The sequence below is a fragment of the Lathyrus oleraceus genome, chromosome 2 (assembly GCF_024323335.1).
Source record: "Lathyrus oleraceus cultivar Zhongwan6 chromosome 2, CAAS_Psat_ZW6_1.0, whole genome shotgun sequence".
NCBI classification, from domain to species: domain Eukaryota; kingdom Viridiplantae; phylum Streptophyta; class Magnoliopsida; order Fabales; family Fabaceae; genus Lathyrus; species Lathyrus oleraceus.
Window position 1 is genome coordinate 359,893,506 of NC_066580.1, and position 20,316 is coordinate 359,913,821.

Below are 20,316 nucleotides of genomic sequence, written 5' to 3' on the forward strand. Positions count from 1 at the left end.
CTCATCATGCTAGATTTGAATCTTATTATTTCAATTTCATTTTATTATGTGACCAATAAATTATCTATATATATGCATGGTATGATCTGATCTTGCCCATTTGATCCCTTTACATATACTACATGTTCTGATGTTCATTTTTTTAATCCTATATTGATGAGAAAATTGTTTACTCATTTGTTCCATGCTCTAGATGCATATTCAATCCATATACAACCTTTTTTTAGTATATACACCTTCTCTTATTTCTCTTTGATCTCAAATTTAGTGGTTGTTATATATAAACCTCCTTCTTTAATGGCCCATTCAAAATAGTAGACTTTATATCGGTAGAGACTGATGTTCCTCATCTAGCAGATAAAGAAATACCCCATACTTCTGAGGCAGAGGCAACATATACTCACTCATCATGCTAGATTTGAATCTTATTATTTCTTGAGATAATTATTATGTGACCAATAAATTATCTATATATATGCATGGTATGATCTGATCTTGCCCATTTGATCCCTTTACATATACTACATGTTCTGATGTTCATTTTTTTAATCCTATATTGATGAGAAAATTGTTTACTCATTTGTTCCATGCTCTAGATGCATATTCAATCCATATACAACCTTTTTTTAGTATATACACCTTCTCTTATTTCTCTTTGATCTCAAATTTAGTGGTTGTTATATATAAACCTCCTTCTTTAATGGCCCATTCAAAATAGTAGACTTTATATCGGTAGAGACTGATGTTCCTCATCTAGCAGATACAGAAATACCCCATACTTCTGAGGCAGAGGCAACATATACTATAAAGGTTACTCTTGAGATAATTATTAAGGAACCAACTACTAAGAAGCCTATTACTGATGATAGGTACTCCTCCTATTGAGACATATGTCACTGCCGGGTGTTTTAAAAAAACGGTTACTTATCAAAATTCTAGATATTTTGAAAATTCCATGCTTCAATTTTTACAAGGGTAACATGGGTATTAATGAAATATGGTGGGTCCCAAGTATAATTTGAGGGTGGTAGGAAAAAACCTCGAGATTTTATTTAATGGGGCCATAAATAAATTTCCTAAGCATCAAGTTTTGAAGATAATAAATTGGAAAAACAATACATTTTTGTCAGAAGTGGGATTTGAACCCACGCCCTCTCACGAAGACCTAGAACTTGAGTCTGGCGCCTTAGACCACTCGGCCATCCTGGCTTGATATTAATATTTTACTTAATTACTTAACTCAATGTTATGAATGCTCAGTTTTGATTTGATTCTGGCATATTTGAGGTTAGACTTATACTTATCTTTTCTCATTTCTCTCTTTATCTTTATAATCGAATTTTTATGGTGTTTACATACATGGAAAGAAAGAAATATTGAATTATTGATGTTGTGATTGAATTTGTGAAAATTATACGACATGGACATAGGGTGGTGAATTGACAAAAAACCCAACTAAGTGACACATAGATGAAGGTTATAATGATATGGATGACCAACTAGAAGATATTATCAATGATATTAGAGAAGATTCTTTTAAGAGAACCCATATGTATGACACTTTATGTAGTGACAAGGAAAAGATATTATATCTGGGGTTCACAATTTTTTCACGATTGTTAGCGGTGTACATATTGTTTGATCTGAAGGAAAATAGTGCGTGGGTGTTTACCAATGATTTCTGATAAACAAACGCTAGTCTTCCAATATATATGTATTTTTGGTAACTTACAGGATCGACTAGATTGATCCTAGGACATGTGTCTCAAGAACTATCATTACGGTGATTTGACTCATGGTTAAGTTTGTTTCTGGTTTAAGAACAGCGAAAAGTGTTTTGAAAACAATTCTAAACGAAATTTATGACTTTATGAATAAAGAGTAAATGACGATGACTTTGTAGGAAAGGGTTTTTTAAAGATAACGAAAGTACTTGGAAAAGGTGAAAATGACTTGAAGTCGCTAGGCTTTGCTTTCTTGCTATTGTTCTTTTAATTAGGCATGAATATACCATGATATTTAGTGCCTCTAAAGTACTTCAAAATTCTTTTGGTTGCTAGTAGGTGACATGTTCTAGGTTTCTCCATCAACCTACTTAGCAAGCCAACACTTTGACAAATATCTAGTTTTGTGTTACATAGATACCTTAGTGAGTCAATGATTTTTTTATATAAGGTTGTATCTACAAGCTCATCTTTTATTTCATTCTTTAATTTATTAATGTTTCCATATGAGTGATTGCAGGATTGAAATTACTCATTTTGAATTTCTTCAAATTGTTTTATGCATATTTCTTATGATGCAAGAAAACTCAACCTTTTGTATTCACAGATTAAATTCCTAGGAAGTAAGCCAAGCCCCTTATATAAGGTTGTATCTCGAAGCTCATCTTTTATTTCATTATTTAATTTATTAATGTTTCCATATGAGTGATTGCAGGATTGTAATTACTCATTTTGAATTTCTTCAAATTGTTTAATGCATATTTCTTATGATGCAAGATATCTCAACCTTTTGTATTCACATATTAAATTCCTAGGAAGTAAGCCAAGTCCCCTAGGTCAGAAATTTCAAACTCACTCTTCATGCTAGATTTGAATCTTATTATTTCAATTTCATTTTATTATGTGACCAATAAATTATCTATATATATGCATGGTATGATCTGATCTTGCCCATTTGATCCCTTTACATATACTACATGTTCTCATGTGTATTTTTTTAATCCTATATTGATGAGAAAATTGTTTATTCATCTGTTCCATGCTCTAGATGCATATTTCAATCCATATACAACCTTTTTTTAGCATATACACCTTCTCTTCTTTCCCTTTGATCTCAAATTTAGTGGTTGTTTGATATAAACCTCCTTCTTTAATGGCCCATTCAAAATAGTAGACTTTATATCGGTAGAGATTGATGTTCCCCATCCAGCAGATACAGAAGTGCCCCATACTTCTGAGGCAGAGGCAACATATACTATACAGGTTACTCTTGAGATAATTATTAAGGAACCAACTACTAAGGAGACTATTACTGATGATAGGTAGGTTACTCCTCCTATTGATACATATGTCACTACTCCTCGTGAGACAGCTCCTTCTTCGCAAGACTTGGCTGTACTGCTGAATTTTTCACTCATGGACGAAATATCCGGTAACTTCTGGGTGTTTTTAAAAAATGGGTACTTATCAAAATTCTAGATATTTTGATAATTCCATGCTTCAATTTTTACAAGGGTAAAATGGGTATTAGTGAAATATTGTGGGTCCCAAGTATAATGAAAATTCAAAATGTTTATATAAGGTTGTATCTCGAAGCTCATCTTTTATTTCATTATTTAATTTATTAATGTTTCCATATGAGTGATTGCAGGATTGTAATTACTCATTTTGAATTTCTTCAAATTGTTTAATGCATATTTCTTATGATGCAAGATATCTCAACCTTTTGTATTCACAGATTAAATTCCTAGGAAGTAAGCCAAGTCCCCTAGGTCAGAAATTTCAAACTCACTCATCATGCTAGATTTGAATCTTATTATTTCAATTTCATTTTATTATGTGACCAATAAATTATCTATATATATGCATGGTATGATCTGATCTTGCCCATTTGATCCCTTTACATATACTACATGTTCTGATGTTCATTTTTTTAATCCTATATTGATGAGAAAATTGTTTACTCATTTGTTCCATGCTCTAGATGCATATTCAATCCATATACAACCTTTTTTTAATATATACACCTTCTCTTATTTCTCTTTGATCTCAAATTTAGTGGTTGTTATATATAAACCTCCTTCTTTAATGGCCCATTCAAAATAGTAGACTTTATATCGGTAGAGACTGATGTTCCTCATCTAGCAGATACAGAAATGCCCCATACTTCTGAGGCAGAGGCAACATATACTATAAAGGTTACTCTTGAGATAATTATTAAGGAACCAACTACTAAGAAGCCTATTACTGATGATAGGTACTCCTCCTATTGAGACATATGTCACTGCCGGGTGTTTTCAAAAAACGGTTACTTATCAAAATTCTAGATATTTTGAAAATTCCATGCTTCAATTTTTACAAGGGTAACATGGGTATTAATGAAATATGGTGGGTCCCAAGTATAATTTGGGGGTGGTAGGAAAAAACCTCGAGATTTTATTTAATGGGGCCATAAATAAATTTCCTAAGCATCAAGTTTTGAAGATAATAAATTGGAAAAACAATACATTTTTGTCAGAAGTGGGATTTGAACCCACGCCCTCTCACAAAGACCAGAACTTGAGTCTGGCGCCTTAGACCACTCGGCCATCCTGGCTTGATATTAATATTTTACTTAATTACTTAACTCAATGTTATGAATGCTCAGTTTTGATTTGATTCTGCCATATTTGAGGTTAGACTTATACTTATCTTTTCTCATTTCTCTCTTTATCTTTATAATCGAATTTTTGTGGTGTTTACAGACATGGAAAGAAAGAAATATTGAATTATCGATGTTGTGATTGAATTTGTGAAAATTATACGACATGGACATAGGGTGGTGAAGTGACAAAAAACCCAACTAAGTGACACATAGATGAAGGTTATAATGATATGGATGACCAACTAGAAGATATTATCAATGATATTAGAGAAGATTCTTTTAAGAGAACCCATATGTATGACACTTTATGTAGTGACAAGGAAAAGATGTTATATCTGGGGTTCACAATTTTTTCACGATTGTTAGCGGTGTACATATTGTTTGATCTGAAGGAAAATAGTGCGTGGGTGTTTACCAATGATTTCTGATAAACAAACGCTAGTCTTCCAATATATATGTATTTTTGGTAACTTACAGGATCGACTAGATTGATCCTAGGACATGTGTCTCAAGAACTATCATTACGGTGATTTGACTCATGGTTAAGTTTGTTTCTGGTTTAAGAACAGCGAAAAGTGTTTTGAAAACAATTCTAAACGAAATTTATGACTTTATGAATAAAGAGTAAATGACGATGACTTTGTAGGAAAGGGTTTTTTAAAGATAACGAAAGTACTTGGAAAAGGTGAAAATGACTTGAAGTCGCTAGGCTTTGCTTTCTTGCTATTGTTCTTTTAATTAGGCATGAATATACCATGATATTTAGTGCCTCTAAAGTACTTCAAAATTCTTTTGGTTGCTAGTAGGTGACATGTTCTAGGTTTCTCCATCAACCTACTTAGCAAGCCAACACTTTGACAAATATCTAGTTTTGTGTTACATAGATACCTTAGTGAGTCAATGATTTTTTTATATAAGGTTGTATCTACAAGCTCATCTTTTATTTCATTCTTTAATTTATTAATGTTTCCATATGAGTGATTGCAGGATTGAAATTACTCATTTTGAATTTCTTCAAATTGTTTTATGCATATTTCTTATGATGCAAGAAAACTCAACCTTTTGTATTCACAGATTAAATTCCTAGGAAGTAAGCCAAGCCCCTTAGGTCAGAAATTTCAAACTCACTCTTCATGCTAGATTTGAATCTTATTATTTCAATTTCATTTTATCATGTGACCAATAAATCATCTACATATATGCATGGTATGATATGATATTTCCTATTTGATCCCTTTAAATATACTACATGTTCTCATGTGTATTTTTTTAATCCTATATTGATGAGAAAATTGTTTATTCATCTGTTCCATGCTCTAGATGCATATTTCAATCCATATACAACCTTTTTTTAGCATATACACTTTATCTTCTTTCCCTTTGATCTCAAATTTAGTGGTTGTTTGATATAAACCTCCTTCTTTAATGGCCCATTCAAAATAGTAGACTTTATATCGGTAGAGATTGATGTTCCCCATCCAGCAGATACAGAAGTGCCCCATACTTCTGAGGCAGAGGCAACATATACTATACAGGTTACTCTTGAGATAATTATTAAGGAACCAACTACTAAGGAGACTATTACTGATGATAGGTAGGTTACTCCTCCTATTGATACATATGTCACTACTCCTCGTGAGACAGCTCCTTCTTCGCAAGACTTGGCTGTACTGCTGAATTTTTCACTCATGGACGAAATATCCGGTAACTTCTGCGTGTTTTAAAAAAATGGGTACTTATCAAAATTCTAGATATTTTTATAATTCCATGCTTCAATTTTTACAAGGGTAACATGGGTATTAGTGAAATATTGTGGGTCCCAAGTATAATGAAAATTCAAAATGTTTATATAAGGTTGTATCTCGAAGCTCATCTTTTATTTCATTATTTAATTTATTAATGTTTCCATATGAGTGATTGCAGGATTGTAATTACTCATTTTGAATTTCTTCAAATTGTTTAATGCATATTTCTTATGATGCAAGATATCTCAACCTTTTGTATTCATAGATTAAATTCCTAGGAAGTAAGCCAAGTCCCCTAGGTCAGAAATTTCAAACTCACACTTCATGCTAGATTTGAATCTTATTATTTCAATTTCATTTTATTATGTGACCAATAAATTATCTATATATATGCATGGTATGATCTGATCTTGCCCATTTGATCCCTTTACATATACTACATGTTCTGATGTTCATTTTTTTAATCCTATATTGATGAGAAAATTGTTTACTCATTTGTTCCATGCTCTAGATGCATATTCAATCCATATACAACCTTTTTTTAGTATATACACCTTCTCTTATTTCCCTTTGATCTCAAATTTAGTGGTTGTTATATATAAACCTCCTTCTTTAATGGCCCATTCAAAATAGTAGACTTTATATCGGTAGAGACTGATGTTCCTCATCTAGCAGATACAGAAATGCCCCATACTTCTGAGGCAGAGGCAACATATACTATAAAGGTTACTCTTGAGATAATTATTAAGGAACCAACTACTAAGAAGCCTATTACTGATGATAGGTACTCCTCCTATTGAGACATATGTCACTGCCGGGTGTTTTAAAAAAACGGTTACTTATCAAAATTCTAGATATTTTGAAAATTCCATGCTTCAATTTTTACAAGGGTAACATGGGTATTAATGAAATATGGTGGGTCCCAAGTATAATTTGGGGGTGGTAGGAAAAAACCTCGAGATTTTATTTAATGGGGCCATAAATAAATTTCCTAAGCATCAAGTTTTGAAGATAATAAATTGGAAAAACAATACATTTTTGTCAGAAGTGGGATTTGAACCCACGCCCTCTCACGAAGACCAGAACTTGAGTCTGGCGCCTTAGACCACTCGGCCATCCTGGCTTGATATTAATATTTTACTTAATTACTTAACTCAATGTTATGAATGCTCAGTTTTGATTTGATTCTGCCATATTTGAGGTTAGACTTATACTTATCTTTTCTCATTTCTCTCTTTATCTTTATAATCGAATTTTTGTGGTGTTTACAGACATGGAAAGAAAGAAATATTGAATTATCGATGTTGTGATTGAATTTGTGAAAATTATACGACATGGACATAGGGTGGTGAAGTGACAAAAAACCCAACTAAGTGACACATAGATGAAGGTTATAATGATATGGATGACCAACTAGAAGATATTATCAATGATATTAGAGAAGATTCTTTTAAGAGAACCCATATGTATGACACTTTATGTAGTGACAAGGAAAAGATGTTATATCTGGGGTTCACAATTTTTTCACGATTGTTAGCGGTGTACATATTGTTTGATCTGAAGGAAAATAGTGCGTGGGTGTTTACCAATGATTTCTGATAAACAAACGCTAGTCTTCCAATATATATGTATTTTTGGTAACTTACAGGATCGACTAGATTGATCCTAGGACATGTGTCTCAAGAACTATCATTACGGTGATTTGACTCATGGTTAAGTTTGTTTCTGGTTTAAGAACAGCGAAAAGTGTTTTGAAAACAATTCTAAACGAAATTTATGACTTTATGAATAAAGAGTAAATGACGATGACTTTGTAGGAAAGGGTTTTTTAAAGATAACGAAAGTACTTGGAAAAGGTGAAAATGACTTGAAGTCGCTAGGCTTTGCTTTCTTGCTATTGTTCTTTTAATTAGGCATGAATATACCATGATATTTAGTGCCTCTAAAGTACTTCAAAATTCTTTTGGTTGCTAGTAGGTGACATGTTCTAGGTTTCTCCATCAACCTACTTAGCAAGCCAACACTTTGACAAATATCTAGTTTTGTGTTACATAGATACCTTAGTGAGTCAATGATTTTTTTATATAAGGTTGTATCTACAAGCTCATCTTTTATTTCATTCTTTAATTTATTAATGTTTCCATATGAGTGATTGCAGGATTGAAATTACTCATTTTGAATTTCTTCAAATTGTTTTATGCATATTTCTTATGATGCAAGAAAACTCAACCTTTTGTATTCACAGATTAAATTCCTAGGAAGTAAGCCAAGCCCCTTAGGTCAGAAATTTCAAACTCACTCTTCATGCTAGATTTGAATCTTATTATTTCAATTTCATTTTATCATGTGACCAATAAATCATCTACATATATGCATGGTATGATATGATATTTCCTATTTGATCCCTTTAAATATACTACATGTTCTCATGTGTATTTTTTTAATCCTATATTGATGAGAAAATTGTTTATTCATCTGTTCCATGCTCTAGATGCATATTTCAATCCATATACAACCTTTTTTTAGCATATACACCTTATCTTCTTTCCCTTTGATCTCAAATTTAGTGGTTGTTTGATATAAACCTCCTTCTTTAATGGCCCATTCAAAATAGTAGACTTTATATCGGTAGAGATTGATGTTCCCCATCCAGCAGATACAGAAGTGCCCCATACTTCTGAGGCAGAGGCAACATATACTATACAGGTTACTCTTGAGATAATTATTAAGGAACCAACTACTAAGGAGACTATTACTGATGATAGGTAGGTTACTCCTCCTATTGATACATATGTCACTACTCCTCGTGAGACAGCTCCTTCTTCGCAAGACTTGGCTGTACTGCTGAATTTTTCACTCATGGACGAAATATCCGGTAACTTCTGCGTGTTTTAAAAAAATGGGTACTTATCAAAATTCTAGATATTTTATAATTCCATGCTTCAATTTTTACAAGGGTAACATGGGTATTAGTGAAATATTGTGGGTCCCAAGTATAATGAAAATTCAAAATGTTTATATAAGGTTGTATCTCGAAGCTCATCTTTTATTTCATTATTTAATTTATTAATGTTTCCATATGAGTGATTGCAGGATTGTAATTACTCATTTTGAATTTCTTCAAATTGTTTAATGCATATTTCTTATGATGCAAGATATCTCAACCTTTTGTATTCATAGATTAAATTCCTAGGAAGTAAGCCAAGTCCCCTAGGTCAGAAATTTCAAACTCACACTTCATGCTAGATTTGAATCTTATTATTTCAATTTCATTTTATTATGTGACCAATAAATTATCTATATATATGCATGGTATGATCTGATCTTGCCCATTTGATCCCTTTACATATACTACATGTTCTGATGTTCATTTTTTTAATCCTATATTGATGAGAAAATTGTTTACTCATTTGTTCCATGCTCTAGATGCATATTCAATCCATATACAACCTTTTTTTAGTATATACACCTTCTCTTATTTCCCTTTGATCTCAAATTTAGTGGTTGTTTTGATATAAACCTCCTTCTTTAATGGCCCATTCAAAATAGTAGACTTTATATCGGTAGAGATTGATGTTCCTCATCTAGCAGATACAGAAGTGCCCCATACTTTTGAGGCAGAGGTCACATATACTATAAAGGTTACTCTTGAGATAATTATTAAGGAACCAACTACTAAGAAGCCTATTACTGATGATAGGTACTCCTCCTATTGAGACATATGTCACTGCTCCTCATGAGACAGCTCCTTCTTCGTCAAAGTTTTCACTCATGGACGAAATATCCAGTAACTTCCAGGTGTTTTAAAAAAGCGGTATAAATTTCCTAAACATCAAGTTTTGAAGATAATAAATTGGAAAAACAATACATTTTTGTCAGAAGTGGGATTTGAACCCACGCCCTCTCACGAAGACCAGAACTTGAGTCTGGCGCCTTAGACCACTCGGCCATCCTGGCTTGATATTAATATTTTACTTAATTACTTAACTCAATGTTATGAATGCTCAGTTTTGATTTGATTCTGGCATATTTGAGGTTAGACTTATACTTATCTTTTCTCATTTCTCTCTTTATCTTTATAATCGAATTTTTGTGGTGTTTACAGACATGGAAAGAAAGAAATATTGAATTATCGATGTTGTGATTGAATTTGTGAAAATTATACGACATGGACATAGGGTGGTGAAGTGACAAAAAACCCAACTAAGTGACACATAGATGAAGGTTATAATGATATGGATGACCAACTAGAAGATATTATCAATGATATTAGAGAAGATTCTTTTAAGAGAACCCATATGTATGACACTTTATGTAGTGACAAGGAAAAGATGTTATATCTGGGGTTCACAATTTTTTCACGATTGTTAGCGGTGTACATATTGTTTGATCTGAAGGAAAATAGTGCGTGGGTGTTTACCAATGATTTCTGATAAACAAACGCTAGTCTTCCAATATATATGTATTTTTGGTAACTTACAGGATCGACTAGATTGATCCTAGGACATGTGTCTCAAGAACTATCATTACGGTGATTTGACTCATGGTTAAGTTTGTTTCTGGTTTAAGAACAGCGAAAAGTGTTTTGAAAACAATTCTAAACGAAATTTATGACTTTATGAATAAAGAGTAAATGACGATGACTTTGTAGGAAAGGGTTTTTTAAAGATAACGAAAGTACTTGGAAAAGGTGAAAATGACTTGAAGTCGCTAGGCTTTGCTTTCTTGCTACTGTTCTTTTAATTAGGCATGAATATTCCATGATATTTAGTGCCTCTAAAGTACTTCAAAATTCTTTTGGTTGCTAGTAGGTGACATGTTCTAAGTTTCTCCATCAACCTACTTAGCAAGCCAACACTTTGACAAATATCTAGTTTTGTGTTACATAGATACCTTAGTGAGTCAATGATTTTTTTATATAAGGTTGTATCTACAAGCTCATCTTTTATTTCATTCTTTAATTTATTAATGTTTCCATATGAGTGATTGCAGGATTGAAATTACTCATTTTGAATTTCTTCAAATTGTTTTATGCATATTTCTTATGATGCAAGAAAACTCAACCTTTTGTATTCACAGATTATATTCCTAGGAAGTAAGCCAAGCCCCTTAGGTCAGAAAATTCAAACTCACTCTTCATGCTAGATTTGAATCTTATTATTTCAATTTCATTTTATCATGTGACCAATAAATCATCTACATATATGCATGGTATGATATGATATTTCCTATTTGATCCCTTTAAATATACTACATGTTCTCATGTGTATTTTTTTAATCCTATATTGATGAGAAAATTGTTTATTCATTTGTTCCATGCTCTAGATGCATATTTCAATCCATATACAACCTTTTTTTAGCATATACACCTTCTCTTCTTTCCCTTTGATCTCAAATTTAGTGGTTGTTTGATATAAACCTCCTTCTTTAATGGCCCATTCAAAATAGTAGACTTTATATCGGTAGAGATTGATGTTCCCCATCCAGCAGATACAGAAGTGCCCCATACTTCTGAGGCAGAGGCAACATATACTATACAGGTTACTCTTGAGATAATTATTAAGGAACCAACTACTAAGGAGACTATTACTGATGATAGGTAGGTTACTCCTCCTATTGATACATATGTCACTACTCCTCGTGAGACAGCTCCTTCTTCGCCGGACTTGGCTGTACTGCTGAATTTTTCACTCATGGACGAAATATCCGGTAACTTCTCGGTGTTTTAAAAAAATGGGTACTTATCAAAATTCTAGATATTTTGAAAATTCCATGCTTCAATTTTTACAAGGGTAACATGGGTATTAGTGAAATATTGTGGGTCCCAAGTATAATGAAAATTCAAAATATTTATATAAGGTTGTATCTCGAAGCTCATCTTTTATTTCATTATTTAATTTATTAATGTTTCCATATGAGTGATTGCAGGATTGTAATTACTCATTTTGAATTTCTTCAAATTGTTTAATGCATATTTCTTATGATGCAAGATATCTCAACCTTTTGTATTCACAAGTTAAATTCCTAGGAAGTAAGCCAAGTCCCCTAGGTCAGAAATTTCAAACTCACTCTTCATGCTAGATTTGAATCTTATTATTTCAATTTCATTTTATTATGTGACCAATAAATTATCTATATATATGCATGGTATGATATGATCTTGCCCATTTGATCCCTTTACATATACTACATGTTCTGATGTTCATTTTTTTAATCCTATATTGATGAGAAAATTGTTTACTCATTTGTTCCATGCTATAGATGCATATTCAATCCATATACAACCTTTTTTTAGTATATACACCTTCTCTTATTTCCCTTTGATCTCAAATTTAGTGGTTGTTTGATATAAACCTCCTTCTTTAATGGCCCGTTCAAAATAGTAGACTTTATATCGGTAGAGACTGATGTTCCTCATCTAGCAGATACAGGAGTGCCCCATACTTCTGAGGCAGAGGCAACATATACTATAAAGGTTACTCTTGAGATAATTATTAAGGAACCAACTACTAAGAAGCCTATTACTGATGATAGGTACTCCTCCTATTGAGACATATGTCACTGCTCCTCATGAGACAGCTCCTTCTTCGTCAAACTTTTCACTCATGGACGAAATATAGATATTTTGAAAATTCCATGCTTCAATTTTTACAAGGGTAACATGGGTATTAATGAAATATGGTGGGTCCCAAGTATAATTTGGGGGTGGTAGGAAAAAACCTCGAGATTTTATTTAATGGGGCCATAAATAAATTTCCTAAGCATCAAGTTTTGAAGATAATAAATTGGAAAAACAATACATTTTTGTCAAAAGTGGGATTTGAACCCACGCCCTCTCACAAAGACCAGAACTTGAGTCTGGCGCCTTAGACCACTCGGCCATCCTGGCTTGATATTAATATTTTACTTAATTACTTAACTCAATGTTATGAATGCTCAGTTTTGATTTGATTCTGGCATATTTGAGGTTAGACTTATACTTATCTTTTCTCATTTCTCTCTTTATCTTTATAATCGAATTTTTGTGGTGTTTACAGACATGGAAAGAAAGAAATATTGAATTATCGATGTTGTGATTGAATTTGTGAAAATTATACGACATGGACATAGGGTGGTGAAGTGACAAAAAACCCAACTAAGTGACACATAGATGAAGGTTATAATGATATGGATGACCAACTAGAAGATATTATCAATGATATTAGAGAAGATTCTTTTAAGAGAACCCATATGTATGACAATTTATGTAGTGACAAGGAAAAGATGTTATATCTGGGGTTCACAATTTTTTCACGATTGTTAGCGGTGTACATATTGTTTGATCTGAAGGAAAATAGTGCGTGGGTGTTTACCAATGATTTCTGATAAACAAACGCTAGTCTTCCAATATATATGTATTTTTGGTAACTTACAGGATCGACTAGATTGATCCTAGGACATGTGTCTCAAGAACTATCATTACGGTGATTTGACTCATGGTTAAGTTTGTTTCTGGTTTAAGAACAGCGAAAAGTGTTTTGAAAACAATTCTAAACGAAATTTATGACTTTATGAATAAAGAGTAAATGACGATGACTTTGTAGGAAAGGGTTTTTGAAAGATAACGAAAGTACTTGGAAAAGGTGAAAATGACTTGAAGTCGCTAGGCTTTGCTTTCTTGCTACTGTTCTTTTAATTAGGCATGAATATTCCATGATATTTAGTGCCTCTAAAGTACTTCAAAATTCTTTTGGTTGCTAGTAGGTGACATGTTCTAAGTTTCTCCATCAACCTACTTAGCAAGCCAACACTTTGACAAATATCTAGTTTTGTGTTACATAGATACCTTAGTGAGTCAATGATTTTTTTATATAAGGTTGTATCTACAAGCTCATCTTTTATTTCATTCTTTAATTTATTAATGTTTCCATATGAGTGATTGCAGGATTGAAATTACTCATTTTGAATTTCTTCAAATTGTTTTATGCATATTTCTTATGATGCAAGAAAACTCAACCTTTTGTATTCACAGATTAAATTCCTAGGAAGTAAGCCAAGCCCCTTAGGTCAGAAATTTCAAACTCACTCTTCATGCTAGATTTAAATCTTATTATTTCAATTTCATTTTATAATGTGACCAATAAATCATCTACATATATGCATGGTATGATATGATATTTCCTATTTGATCCCTTTAAATATACTACATGTTCTCATGTGCATTTTATTAATCCTATATTGATGAGAAAATTGTTTATTCATTTGTTCCATGCTCTAGATGCATATTTCAATCCATATACAACCTTTTTCTTTTAGCATATACACCTTCTCTTCTTTCCCTTTGATCTCAAATTTAGTGGTTGTTTGATATAAACCTCCTTCTTTAATGGCCCATTCAAAATAGTAGAGTTTATATCGGTAGAGATTGATGTTCCCCATCCAGCAGATACAGAAGTGCCCCATACTTCTGAGGCAGAGGCATCATATACTATACAGGTTACTCTTGAGATAATTATTAAGGAACCAACTACTAAGGAGACTATTACTGATGATAGGTAGGTTACTCCTCCTATTGATGCATATGTCACTACTCCTCGTGAGACAGCTCCTTCTTCGCCGGACTTGGCTGTACTGCTGAATTTTTCACTCATGGACGAAATATCCGGTAACTTCTCGGTGTTTTAAAAAAATGGGTACTTATCAAAATTCTAGATATTTTGAAAATTCCATGCTTCAATTTTTACAAGGGTAACATGGGTATTAGTGAAATATTGTGGGTCCCAAGTATAATGAAAATTCAAAATATTTATATAAGGTTGTATCTCGAAGCTCATCTTTTATTTCATTATTTAATTTATTAATGTTTCCATATGAGTGATTGCAGGATTGTAATTACTCATTTTGAATTTCTTCAAATTGTTTAATGCATATTTCTTATGATGCAAGATATCTCAACCTTTTGTATTCACATATTAAATTCCTAGGAAGTAAGCCAAGTCCCCTAGGTCAGAAATTTCAAACTCACTCTTCATGCGAGATTTGAATCTTATTATTTCAATTTCATTTTATTATGTGACCAATAAATTATCTATATATATGCATGGTATGATCTGATCTTGCCCATTTGATCCCTTTACATATACTACATGTTCTGATGTTCATTTTTTTAATCCTATATTGATGAGAAAATTGTTTACTCATTTGTTCCATGCTCTAGATGCATATTCAATCCATATACAACCTTTTTTTTAGTATATACACCTTCTCTTATTTCCCTTTGATCTCAAATTTAGTGGTTGTTTGATATAAACCTCCTTCTTTAATGGCCCGTTCAAAATAGTAGACTTTATATCGGTAGAGACTGATGTTCCTCATCTAGCAGATACAGAAGTGCCCCATACTTCTGAGGCAGAGGCAACATATACTATAAAGGTTACTCTTGAGATAATTATTAAGGAACCAACTACTAAGAAGCCTATTACTGATGATAGGTACTCCTCCTATTGAGACATATGTCACTGCTCCTCATGACACAGCTCCTTCTTCGTCAAACTTTTCACTCAAGGACGAAATATCCGGTAACTTCCTGGTGTTTTAAAAAAACGGTTACTTATCAAAATTCTAGATATTTTGAAAATTCCATGCTTCAATTTTTACAAGGGTAACATGGGTATTAATGAAATATGGTGGGTCCCAAGTATAATTTGGGGGTGGTAGGAAAAAACCTCGAGATTTTATTTAATGGGGCCATAAATAAATTTCCTAAGCATCAAGTTTTGAAGATAATAAATTGCAAAAACAATACATTTTTGTCAGAAGTGGGATTTAAACCCAGGCCCTCTCACGAAGACCAAAACTTGAGTCTGGCGCCTTAGACCACTCGGCCATCCTGACTTGATATTAATATTTTACTTAATTACTTAACTCAATGTTATGAATGCTCAGTTTTGATTTGATTCTGCCATATTTGAGGTTAGACTTATACTTATCTTTTCTCATTTCTCTCTTTATCTTTATAATCGAATTTTTGTGGTGTTTACAGACATGGAAAGAAAGAAATATTGAATTATCGATGTTGTGATTGAATTTGTGAAAATTATACGACATGGACATAGGGTGGTGAAGTGACAAAAAACCCAACTAAGTGACACATAGATGAAGGTTATAATGATATGGATGACCAACTAGAAGATATTATCAATGATATTAGAGAAGATTCTTTTAAGAGAACCCATATGTATGACACTTTATGTAGTGACAAGGAAAAGATGTTATATCTGGGGTTCACAATTTTTTCACGATTGTTAGCGGTGTACATATTGTTTGATTTGAAGGAAAATAGTGGGTGGGTGTTTACCAATGATTTCTGATAAACAAACGCTAGTCTTCCAATATATATGTATTTTTGGTAACTTACAGGATCGACTAGATTGATCCTAGGACATGTGTCTCAAGAACTATCATTACGGTGATTTGACTCATGGTTAAGTTTGTTTCTGGTTTAAGAACAACGAAAAGTGTTTTGAAAACAATTCTAAACGAAATTTATGACTTTATGAATAAAGAGTAAATGACGATGACTTTGTAGGAAAGGGTTTTTGACAGATAACGAAAGTACTTGGAAAAGGTGAAAATGACTTGAAGTCGCTAGGCATTGCTTTCTTGCTATTGTTCTTTTAATTAGGCATGAATATACCATGATATTTAGTGCCTCTAAAGTACTTCAAAATTCTTTTGGTTGCTAGTAGGTGACATGTTCTAGGTTTCTCCATCAACCTACTTAGCAAGCCAACACTTTGACAAATATCTAGTTTTGTGTTACATAGATACCTTAGTGAGTCAATGATTTTTTTATATAAGGTTGTATCTACAAGCTCATCTTTTATTTCATTCTTTAATTTATTAATGTTTCCATATGAGTGATTGCAGGATTGTAATTACTCATTTTGAATTTCTTCAAATTGTTTTATGCATATTTCTTATGATGCAAGAAAACTCAACCTTTTGTATTCACAGATTAAATTCCTAGGAAGTAAGCCAAGCCCCTTAGGTCAGAAATTTCAAACTCACTCTTCATGCTAGATTTGAATCTTATTATTTCAATTTAATTTTATCATGTGACCAATAAATCATCTACATATATGCATGGTATGATATGATATTTCCTATTTGATCCCTTTAAATATACTACATGTTCTCATGTGCATTTTATTAATCCTATATTGATGAGAAAATTGTTTATTCATCTGTTCCATGCTCTAGATGCATATTTCAATCCATATACAACCTTTTTTTAGCATATACACCTTCTCTTCTTTCCCTTTGATCTCAAATTTAGTGGTTGTTTCATATAAACCTCCTTCTTTAATGTCCCATTCAAAATAGTAGAGTTTATATCGGTAGAGATTGATGTTCCCCATCCAGCAGATACAGAAGTGCCCCATACTTCTGAGGCAGAGGCATCATATACTATACAGGTTACTCTTGAGATAATTATTAAGGAACCAACTACTAAGGAGACTATTATTGATGATAGGTAGGTTACTCCTCCTATTGATGCATATGTCACTGCTCCTAGTGACACAACTCCTTCTTCGCCAGACATGGCTGTACTGCTGAATTTTTCACTCATGGACGAAATATCCGGTAACTTCTGGGTGTTTTAAAAAAATGGGTACTTATCAAAATTCTAGATATTTTGAAAATTCCATGCTTCAATTTTTACAAGGGTAACATGGGTATTAGTGAAATATTGTGGGTTTCAAGTATAATGAAAATTCAAAATGTTTATATAAGGTTGTATCTCGAAGCTCATCTTTTATTTCATTCTTTAATTTATTAATGTTTCCATATGGGTGATTGCAGGATTGTAATTACTCATTTTGAATTTCTTCAAATTTTTTAATGCATATTTCTTATGATGCAAGATATCTCAACCTTTTGTATTCACATATTAAATTCCTAGGAAGTAAGCCAAGTCCCCTAGGTCAGAAATTTCAAACTCACTCTTCATGCTAGATTTGAATCTTATTATTTCAATTTCATTTTATTATGTGACCAATAAATTATCTATATATATATGCATGGTATGATCTGATCTTGCCCATTTGATCCCTTTACATATACTACATGTTCTGATGTTCATTTTTTTAATCCTATATTGATGAGAAAATTGTTTACTCATTTGTTCCATGCTCTAGATGCATATTCAATCCATATACAACCTTTTTTTTTAGTATATACACCTTCTCTTATTTCCCTTTGATCTCAAATTTAGTGGTTGTTTGATATAAACCTCCTTCTTTAATGGCCCATTCAAAATAGTAGACTTTATATCGGTAGAGACTGATGTTCCTCATCTAGCAGATACAGAAGTGCCCCATACTTCTGAGGCAGAGGCAACATATACTATAAAGGTTACTCTTGAGATAATTATTAAGGAACCAACTACTAAGAAGCATATTACTGATGATAGGTACTCCTCCTATTGAGACATATGTCACTGCTCCTCATGAGCCAGCTCCTTCTTCGTCAAACTTTTCACTCATGGACGAAATATCCGATAACTTCCGGGTGTTTTAAAAAAATGGTTACTTATCAAAATTATAGATATTTTGAAAATTCCATGCTTCAATTTTTACAAGGGTAACATGGGTATTAATGAAATATGGTGGGTCCCAAGTATAATTTGGGGGTGGTAGGAAAAAACCTCGAGATTTTATTTAATGGGGCCATAAATAAATTTCCTAAACATCAAGTTTTGAAGATAATAAATTGGAAAAACAATACATTTTTGTCAGAAGTGGGATTTGAACCCAGGCCCTCTCACGAAGACCAGAACTTGAGTCTGGCGCCTTAGACCACTCGGCCATCCTGACTTGATATTAATGTTATACTTAATTACTTAACTCAATGTTATGAATGCTCAGTTTTGATTTGATTCTAGCATATTTGAGGTTAGACTTATACTTAGCTTTTCTCATTTCTCTCTTTATCTTTATAATCGAATTTTTGTGGTGTTTAGAGACATGGAAAGAAAGAAATATTGAATTATCGATGTTGTGATTGAATTTGTGAAAATTATACGACATGGACATAGGGTGGTGAAGTGACAAAAAACCCAACTAAGTGACACATAGATGAAGGTTATAATGATATGGATGACCAACTAGAAGATATTATCAATGATATTAGAGAAGATTCTTTTAAGAGAACCCATATGTGTAAGACCCCAATTTTGTCCCTAAGATCCCTCATCATATCACATCATATCATATCATATCATATCATTGCCTCAAGGATCATTGTGCACCCTTGCTTCCCTCCTTGTGGGTGGGTCATCTTTTGAGAGTGGTTCTTGATCACCAAGCATGTTTTGCATTTGTATATCATTGCTTTTCATTTGTTTACTAACCCAAAAGTACAAAAATATTGTCATCTAACCTTGTTACTTGCAGATGAAGCAATCTAGGTCAAAGCAGTTACAGGCATCTATTGAGCTATAGATGGTGGCCATTCTGAAGAATTTGGGCACCATGATCATTCATCAAGAGTTCATATGAGTTGTGATATCATTTTGAATCAAGATCTCAAGTGGAAGAGGCTTGGATTTCATCTGAGCATAGCTAGGTCAGCTGAAACCCTAGAAAAGTCAACACAAGTCAACTGTGTATTTAATCATGGATTTGAAGGTGTGAGATGGTTAGAGAGGCCTCATTCATGTCCATACAAGTCTCATATAACATTTCAAACATCAACAATGAAGAATTTGAGGTCAGATGAAAAGTTTCCAAAAATAGTAAGTGACCTGTAATTTCAAACTGCCAAAAATGGAAAGGTCTTCTCCTCAAGATTACATGTCCAAGCAAGCTTCAAATGGAATTTTGTCCAACATGAAAGTTGAAGATCTTGCTCTTACCTTTCCAAAAAGTCCAAGAACATCCATTTCTCATTTGTGGTTGGCAAGTTATGATCAAATCATTGCCAAGGAATTTTGAACTTCAAGCTAGCATAACTTTTGCACCAAAAGGCCAAATCATGTGGTTCTTTTTGGAGCATTTCACTCTTGATCCCTACTATCATAATCATGCATCACATTCCATCATTTCTTATTACAAAAATATTTCATTTTTCACTTGAATTAATTTGAATTTTTGGAGGGAAAATATCCATTTGAAAAATATGCATTATTTTCACTTCAAACCAATTTCGTATGCATCAAAAC

The 20,316-nt window shown here is 32.6% G+C and overlaps 1 long non-coding RNA gene and 7 other non-coding genes across 8 annotated transcripts; all 8 read right to left on the minus strand.

Annotated features, from left to right (window-relative positions):
* Nucleotides 1-1,034: 1,034 nt before the first annotated feature.
* LOC127121434 (uncharacterized) lies at nucleotides 1,035-10,062 on the minus strand. The gene is made up of 2 exons (XR_007803451.1): nucleotides 10,028-10,062; nucleotides 1,035-1,165 (listed from the first exon to the last, which is right to left on the minus strand). It is a non-coding gene; the product is annotated as an uncharacterized LOC127121434 (long non-coding RNA).
* On the minus strand, nucleotides 1,125-1,209 carry TRNAL-CAA (transfer RNA leucine (anticodon CAA)). The gene has a single exon. It is a non-coding gene; the product is annotated as a tRNA-Leu (tRNA).
* On the minus strand, nucleotides 4,237-4,320 carry TRNAL-CAA (transfer RNA leucine (anticodon CAA)). Its single transcript has one exon. It is a non-coding gene; the product is annotated as a tRNA-Leu (tRNA).
* TRNAL-CAA (transfer RNA leucine (anticodon CAA)) lies at nucleotides 7,153-7,236 on the minus strand. The gene has a single exon. It is a non-coding gene; the product is annotated as a tRNA-Leu (tRNA).
* On the minus strand, nucleotides 9,987-10,070 carry TRNAL-CAA (transfer RNA leucine (anticodon CAA)). Its single transcript has one exon. It is a non-coding gene; the product is annotated as a tRNA-Leu (tRNA).
* A 2,848-nt stretch (nucleotides 10,071-12,918) lies between these two features.
* On the minus strand, nucleotides 12,919-13,002 carry TRNAL-CAA (transfer RNA leucine (anticodon CAA)). The gene has a single exon. It is a non-coding gene; the product is annotated as a tRNA-Leu (tRNA).
* Nucleotides 13,003-15,902: 2,900 nt separating this feature from the next.
* Nucleotides 15,903-15,986, minus strand: TRNAL-CAA (transfer RNA leucine (anticodon CAA)). Its single transcript has one exon. It is a non-coding gene; the product is annotated as a tRNA-Leu (tRNA).
* A 2,900-nt stretch (nucleotides 15,987-18,886) lies between these two features.
* TRNAL-CAA (transfer RNA leucine (anticodon CAA)) lies at nucleotides 18,887-18,970 on the minus strand. Its single transcript has one exon. It is a non-coding gene; the product is annotated as a tRNA-Leu (tRNA).
* Nucleotides 18,971-20,316: the final 1,346 nt, after the last annotated feature.